At 43.4% G+C, this 8060-nt stretch overlaps 1 long non-coding RNA gene across 1 annotated transcript; it reads left to right on the top strand.

The window, feature by feature from the left end:
• Window positions 1-5016: 5016 nt before the first annotated feature.
• LOC138967174 (uncharacterized) lies at window positions 5017-8060 on the top strand. Its single transcript, XR_011455862.1, has 4 exons — window positions 5017-5247; window positions 5601-5785; window positions 6577-6667; window positions 7672-8060. It is a non-coding gene; the product is annotated as an uncharacterized lncRNA (long non-coding RNA).

The following is an 8060-nucleotide window of genomic DNA, read 5'->3' as shown; positions in this document are numbered from 1 at the left end:
AGAGACAGAGACATTAACAGAGAGAGAGAGAGAGAGAGAGAGAGAGAGATATGCAGAGACAGAAACAGATAGAAGAGAGAGAGAGAGAGGAGAGATAGAGATAGCTAGAGAGAGAGAGAGAGAGAGAGAGAGAGATAGCTAGAGAGAGAGAGAGAGATAGTTAGAGAGAGCTAGAGAGAGAGAGATAGCTAGAGAGAGCGTGCTTGTCCGGATATGACCCCGTAATTGTATGCGATTGTGTACTTATTAGCACAGCTCGTTTGATACTGAGGATAGTAATGGTTGTCAATGCAACAGCTGCGGGAATTTTGTTGTTGCAGGGAAAAAGCCAAACAGTACATAGAGAACTAGAATGAATACCCGCTTCGCCGGGTAGCCGGCTTCGCCGGGAAGAAGTACTTACAGCCGTACGCCGGCTTCGCCGGGTCCGAACAATGGACCCGCCAAGCTTAGGTCCCTCCCAGATTCGTGGAATGGGAACAGCACGAAAATGATTCAGTGGCCATAATGCCATTCCTGACCATATCGAGTCCCATCCTTGACGAATGTAACCGTGTTAATCACCTTTGGAGGCGAACTCCACTCAAACAGGACTGAGCAAGTTATGGCTTCTCAAAGGAAGGCCAGTACATAAAATTACACAAAAGCCGCCAGACCACATCACAAACAGAACTGAACAATGCACAGGTGTTGCTCACATAGAGACACACACACACACACACAAAAAAACCCACAGAGAAGCCGTATCTATAGAGAGATAGATGACAGTGTATTTTTCGCGTGGCTATAAATTGATTCGACCTTTGCACTTTTACAGTGAGGATAATTTACGGGTCCAATTTACGTTCTGGACACTGCGTTGACCTTCTAAAAATAGTAACAGTAACAGAACGCCGGGAATATCCGAAGACGCTCCACTCACAAAAGTGCACCATACGAAGGAAGGGAGGTAAACGCTGAAAACCTGGAGAATATGAGAAGATAAGGAAGAGTTACTTATAATGGTGAAATGAACACAAAAACCAAAATCGATTCAGCGCTGCGCGCTGAGAGCACGTGTTGAAATATCTCATCGATGATATTGTGTCCGGGGTGTAGCTGAATACGGTGTCCAAATTTGAAAAAGATCCACCGAGAACTTTGGCTTTGGTGTGTCGGTATGGGGGCCCGGGTAGCTGAGGTGGAACCAAAATAGCTGAGGTGGAACCAAAATCGGTTCCGCGCTGCGCGCTGAGAGCACGTGTTGAAATATCGACCAGGTTGTGTCGTGTCCCGGGTCTACCTGAATATGCCCACCAAATTTGAAGCAGATCCATCGAGAACTTTGGCCGTGCATGGCGAATACACAAATACACAAACACACAGATACACAAACACACAGACACACACACAGACACAAGTCGTATATAATATATAGATACAAAGTGTATACATACCCGCACGCCCACCCATCACCCCCCCCCCCCCCCCCGCCAATAAGCACATATGCACATATACCAAATATCAAGAGCATGGATTTTGCTGTGGTGTTTATTTGCAGGTAAACATATTCCACAGTAACGAAATAATCTATTAGAAAGCTACCACTCTGCACAAAACAAATCCATGCTGCTGAATTTTAGCAGAAGGATGTTCTTATCGCGTGTAAACAACGAAATAGATCTGTCGAGGTGAACATGACGATCGCGTGCATGAAAACATGTTAATGTGTCTATAAGTGCGGTTGTGGGGACTTTTTTCAATACAGTTATTTTACTTCCGCAGCCCCGACTGGCCCATTCTGATAATCATCGGTCCATGCCGTATCGCCCATGTCTCTCTGACAGGGTGCATAATTACTGCGCGGAATCTATCAAAACAAGAATACAGAGTTATCTCCCATTTGTTTTTTTGCTAATGTTTCTGATAACAGACGAAAGACGAACGTGAATGTAGAATGGCCGACTTCGACAGTGATCGCAAATCTGCTTATATCAATAACACATTACGAAAAGCTCTAAATATGTAAAAAAAAAAATCGATTTCCTATCCTGTCAGGGATAAATGAGACCCGAAGAGAAGTAATTCATTTTACCTGAGTTTAGGATGCGACTGGCCATCATTAAATTTGTGATATCTGTATTTCTTTATTCAGAAATCACGTTGATCCGACATTTTTGTTGTTTACATTGAAGACATTCTCAAAATAATGGAACAACAAGAGGCGAAGCCTTCAAGGCTCACGTAAGAAATCGACAAACAGTAACACAAACTCAATCACTCCGTCACACACACACACACACACACACACACACACACACACACACACACACACACACACACACACACACACACACACACACACACACACACACACACACACACAGAAAGAGCATAGGTGAAACTGTGCAAGAAAGCGAGACACTAGATCTAGATCTGTCTGTCTGCATGTAGCCTACTTACATGGACACGACTGCCAAATAGTCTCGGCCCGCTCAAAATAACAATCACCGAGACTTTCAGTAATTCCATCGCGTGACGTCTAACCCTCGTACGTCATAATGTGACGTCAATGTAATATGACGTCTTCAAATGTTAAAGTTTCTACCACAGACATACATACATACATACATACGCACGCACGCACGCACGCACGCACAGACAGACAAAAGTTAGCATCGCATAGGCTACACTTCGTGAGCCAAAAATCGGCAACCGGTCGAGAATTCTCGTTGTTATTCTGTGTGTCCGGTTTCGTCCTGCCGAGGCATGCAATGTGCATTACACTGGTTGACTCAAGAGAGTGTCTGGTTTCTGTGAGAATAAGGATTCGCGCTTGTAAAGAAATTCTAAATTTAGTTTGAAAAACACGTGCAGCCAGCGCGCTTATATTGCTTTTTCTGTATCTAAATAGTCCCACGCTGTGCCACTGAGGATGTTGATTTTTGTATTGCTATGTGTTCAAATTGAGGGATGACCTTATCACATGAAAATGCTTCGATAGCGAGCAGAACTGTTTTCTTGCGAAGACGGTTACATATGAGCCTGTTCTTACCAAGTTAGCAAACACAAGTTGTATGGGATCTGTTCTGCTCCCTGATCGAGGGTCACCCATAACAAACACTTCTGGACGAGAGGTCATACATTTGGAGAGAACTGAAAGGTGTTAAAACACATGAGGTAAAAAGGGAGTGGGGGTCAAAGAGGGGTAGGGGGGGGGGGGGTGGGGTAGGGGTTTAGCGGAAGGGGAAGGGGGGGGGGGGGGGGGGAGTGAAAGACTGAAATGTACAGTCCTTCACGAAAAGCCTTGGTTCCGGCTTTCTACCTCGGTTCTGGCCAGGCATTCACCTGGGGTAAGGCCACAGAGATATATATCAGACCATCCCTTCACTTGGACACATTCCAGAAATCAACACACTGACTGTTATTGTACTGTGCAAGGTGGCCCTTTTTGAATAAACTGACATCGCAAAACTATACTGGTGTCAGTTAAAAAAAAAGTCGTTCATCACAAAGAAAAGTCACTCTGAACAGAAAGCATCCACGCAGATTATTTATGGTATGTGACCAAATGGAGGGATGACCTTTTCCCCATGTAGTAATAATAATAATAATAATAATAATAATAATAAAACATTCTTTTATAGCGCTGTTCACCGCCAAATGGCAGTCTCATGGCGCTTTGTAAAAACCTAGCCAGACCTGAGATGGAGAGTCGAATCGTTCACACAGGAAGGACTACGCCTTTAAACATTCTCTTTCTGAGCCTGTTACGCGTGTGAAACCTAATGGTTTCGACCAAAGAGGATGTACAAATGTGAAACCATTCTGCTCCTCTCCTGTTTGTGAATAAAGAGTAAAGTTGCGGTTTGAGATCGGTGTCGCCGAGATGAGACGTAAGTGCATGAGGATACCAATTAGGGGAACAAACATAAACCTGGCGGGACAACGTCAACATTGAAGACGATTGAAGTGAGAGAAAGTCTGTGATTACGGTGTAACCGAGTTTGTCACGTGTGTTAACCACGCACGCACGCACACACGCACGCACGCACGCACTCAATCACGCACGCACGCACACACGCACGCACACACGCATACCTCTACACACACACACGTACGCACACACACATACTTGCAGATACACACACAAACACACACACACCACAAAATAGACTTACACTCAAATGTACCCCCCCCCCCCCCCCCCCCCACACCTGACACGCCTTTGCTCCCACCTATACAAAGTGTTTAAAATGTATCACAAAACACATACATGTAGTCTTTTCCCAAACACGTTCTATGGTAACAAAACTGGTTACGAAGCGGAATTCCGTCCAGCAAAGTATTCAAATCCCTTCTCATCGAAAACCGAAATCTGAGAAAGGTTCGACTTACCTTACCGGACTTCATCGTTATAAAACTGTCCTTGTAAAAGGGAGATCTAACATACGTCTACTCGACATAAAATATTGTGAGACAGGCTTTTCGTATGAGAACGAGTCTGCCTTACTTGATTCTTACGAGTCTTTAATTCACAAAAGTCTAAAACAACTTTAGAGCAACTGGTCATCAAATATTAATAGTTATTAACGCTCAATTTCAGCGCCAAATCATGAAAGTAATTAGAAACTGATCTAGAAAACACATCTCTCCGATAGATCAAAATGGCGTCACTGATCAACTCTGACCACAGGCGGAAGGTATCGTCCACTGGACTACTACTAATGTACTATCACAGAAAGACTACAAGGTACGTCACTCACCTTCGAGTCTTCTGTGTTCTTGGAGTCGCTTCCTGGGGGAAAATATTGTTCAAGACGGTTTGCCTCTTCCTACAGTCTGTGTAAGGTCAAATAAATACAGTTGAATGATTGTTTGAATGCACCTTTAGTTTTCAGCTTCCGTTCGCTGCAGGTTGTTTTTAACCATCATTTGGACGAATCTTCGTTTGCGAGCCGCTAATATCCACTTGGCGGCTAATTATGCATCCGCACCGAATATGCATACCAGCGCTCATTGGTCCAAAACATATCAAACACTGTACATAAGGAAGACGTGGAACTTGCGAAGAAAATGCGAAAAAGTGTTTGTGGGTTATCGTCCCTAGTCACATGCTGGCGGCGAAAACAAAATGGCGGATCGCGTAGGTACCGATCGTGTGCGAGGTGGTGGTAAATTGTGTTCGGCTTTTTGTTGCAAGAACGCCCGTTACAAACAGAGCTGCTTCGGGAAAACTTTCCACAAGTTCCCTACAGAAGAAAAAAGGTGGGTTGTGCAGTGATTATTTCATCAGGTTTACCTTCTTCAGAATGAGAATGCAATGGCTCGAGTCAACTCACTCAGTAGACTACAGCGTCAGCGAGTACTTACGACTGTGAGTGTGAGTCAGCAGTCAGTACAAAACAACAATTTACACTTGATGACAAACCCGTGGGCATATTTGCCGAAACCTTTATCAAACCTTGCTTACGGGAAAACTACAGTACAAAGGTACATCACTCATCCGTTTTGCGTTCAGGCAGAGCGTTAGATTTAGACTGAAGATCTGATTTAGCTTTTTTTGTCTTTCCTTTTTGCTTAGTTTAACAATAACATTGTTGTTTTTATTGTCAAACTAGGTGCAGAATATGGATGCAATTCACAAGGCGAGAGGACTTTGAAAAGCTGCAGCCAGCTGATGTTCAAGGTCTCAAGCTTTGTACTGATCACTTTGAGGCCAACCAGTAAAACAATCCTGCAGAGAGGATCACTTGTGTGGAATGCTGTCCCGACATTGTTTGCAGTGCCCAATCCACCACCGAAGGTTATTTATTTATTGGTTTTAGGTTTTTGCAAACCAAAGAAGCACACTATTAAATGCAGGTTGAGTAATGACAAGTTTGAGGCTGATGTAAGAATTGAAAACAAGTTAGCATTGTTCCCATCAAATAATGCCTGTTTGCATTTAGCGCAAAAAAATGATAAGGCCAACAAAAAAAAGTTACTTATTTTGGATCGACGTCTTGATTATGATGATATGATGAACTTATTTTGCAAAAAAACAGCCCCAAATGGCAAAAAAGGTATAGGGTCGGCGTCAACAACAAAAAAGTTGTATGTTTCTGGTCACCTGACCCTACCTATGTTTTCCCGACGACCCTAGACTTTTTTTTTTTTCATTTTCAAAAATAAAAGGGGTATTCGAAAATCAATTGTTTTCCTGTTTTTCAACGAAATAGTTAAAAAGATGGTTTAAAAAAAAAAAGTTTAGAAAAAAAATCTCCACCTTTAGTCATGTTAGGTCACAAAAAAGTCTGTTTAAGGTAACGTAGCCCCCCCAAAAATAGCGTCGGTAGGTCGGCTTTTTAGTTTTGTATTTTAGCCATCTGAATATTTTAATTTTATTTTTTAATGCCCCCAAAAAGTCTAGGGCCGGTGGGAAAAAAATAGGGTCGGTCCGGATACCGTAAACAGATTATTTTTTGTTTTGCCTTACCAGAAACATACACTTTTTGTGTGTGGCCTAAGACCAATGCCATGAAATTGGGAGAAATGTTTCATTGTGACTGGGTGTTGGTTGTGAGTTTGTCAGTTAAAGAGCTGTGCAATTTGCAGGTTGCTAGTGGGAGGAAGCCACCATCGCAAAGGGTAGCTACAAATGAAGCCAGCACCGACCTGTCGCCTGATGCACAAATTGTTCAACCAGGTAAGAGATTTTTAACCATGAAGAACACCCTGACATCAAAAAATGTTTAAACTCATCCATTACATAGTTGATAATCGCTGTATAGGGTGACGGGCGCTGTGGCGGGGTGGTAAGACGTCGGTCTATTAACTCGGAAGGTCGAGGGTTCGAATCCCGGTCGCGGCCGCCTGGTGGGTTAAGTGTGGAGATGTTTCCGATCTCCCAGGTCAACTTATGTGCAGACCTGTTAGTGACTTATCCCCCTTCATGTGTACACGCAAGCACAAGACCAAATACGCACGAAAAAGGTCCTGTAATCCATGTCAGAGTTCGGTGGGTTTTAGAAACACAAAAATACCCCGCATGCTTCCTCCGAAAGCGGCGTATGGCTGCCTAAATGGCGGGGTAAAAACGGTCATACACATAAAATTCCACTTGTGCAAATAAATGAGTGCACGTGGGAGTTTCAGGCCACGAACGCAGAAGAAGAAGAAGCTGTATAGGGCGGATGCATGGATGGATGAAATTGTACCTGTAGTTCCCACACGTAATGATGGGAAACATATCCTGTTAGAGGCATGGTGTAACAAGAAACAATTAAGTGGCTCTATTCCCATCTCCCCCCCCCCCCCCCCCCCCCTTTCCCCGTCGCGATATAAGCTTCGTGGTTGAAAACGACGTTAAACACCAAATAAAGAAAGAAAGAGGCATGGTGTGTGAGGAGTTTACCTGGTACTGTTGTCCTAATCAATCAATCAATCAATCAATATAAAGCTTATATAGCGCGTATTCCGTGGGTACAGTTCTAATGGCCTCACCCATTCAGTACCAAACAAGGTCAATTCCATCATTGTTCCACATCGTATCCATAGTTGCTAATACACTTCATTTCTGGCCTGCCTTCCTACGCTATTGTTTATTTTCATTTTGTGATTGAATTACACATGTTTTAATTTCTTCCAGGTTGTAACTTGTTATGGTTATGTTATTTTATGTGTGTTTTGTGTGTGTGTTTTCTTTTTTAGATGACATTCAGGCGATCCTGGAGGACATAGGATGTAAAGCATCAAAGTCGTCATCCTCCCCATCCCCTCGTGAAGCGGAACTTCGGCAGAAGGTCAACAAACTGAGGAGCAAGGTTTTCCGATTAGAAAAGACAACGATGGAACCCCGTGTAAAACGAGCGAGTAAATTAGCCAAGCCTCCCAAGAAAGACTTTGTAATAGAACAGTTGTCTCATATATTATCAGGCGAGGCGAGCTATTTTGCCATTTATGCCTGTTACATATTTACCGGTTATCTGCTGCTGTATCCAATCCTGGCAGAGACGGAACGCATGTTACCAAGGAGCCGAAGGAGAGTCGATGAGATGAGAGAATGTGATTAACAATTGCCAACTCTCTCCGTACAAAGA

This window comes from Littorina saxatilis, linkage group LG5 (assembly GCF_037325665.1).
Source record: "Littorina saxatilis isolate snail1 linkage group LG5, US_GU_Lsax_2.0, whole genome shotgun sequence".
Classification (NCBI taxonomy): Eukaryota; Metazoa; Mollusca; class Gastropoda; order Littorinimorpha; family Littorinidae; genus Littorina; species Littorina saxatilis.
This window is presented reverse-complemented; position numbering and strand designations above follow the sequence as displayed.